The following is a 501-nucleotide window of genomic DNA, read 5'->3' as shown; positions in this document are numbered from 1 at the left end:
ATATATATATATATATATATATATATATATATATATATATATATATATATATATAAGGAGACAGTTATATGTATAAGGAGACAGTTATACGTATAAGGAGACAGTTATAGTATACAGAGACAAAAAGGAGACAGTTGTATAGTAAAGAGACAAAGAGGAGACAGTTAAATAATAAAGAGACAGTTATATAATAAGGAGACAGTTATATAATAAAGAGAAAATTATATATACAAGGAGACAAAAAGGAGACAGTAACAGAATAAGGAGACAGTTATATAATGTGTAGACAAAAAGGAGACAGTTATACAAAAAGGAGACAGTTATATAAGGAGACAGTTGTATAGTAAGGAGACAAAAAGGAGACAGTTATATGGTGAGGAGACAAAAAGGAGACAGTTATATAAAAAGGAGACAGTTATATAAAAAGGAGACGGTTATATAAAAAGGAGACAGTTACATAAAAAGGAGACAAAAAGGAGACAGTTATATAAAAAGGAGACA

This window comes from Eimeria mitis, genomic scaffold (assembly GCF_000499745.2).
Source record: "Eimeria mitis Houghton genomic scaffold, Emh_scaff4027, whole genome shotgun sequence".
Taxonomy (NCBI): domain Eukaryota; phylum Apicomplexa; class Conoidasida; order Eucoccidiorida; family Eimeriidae; genus Eimeria; species Eimeria mitis.
The sequence above is the reverse complement of the archived record's forward strand: the minus strand, read 5'-3'. Positions refer to the sequence as shown.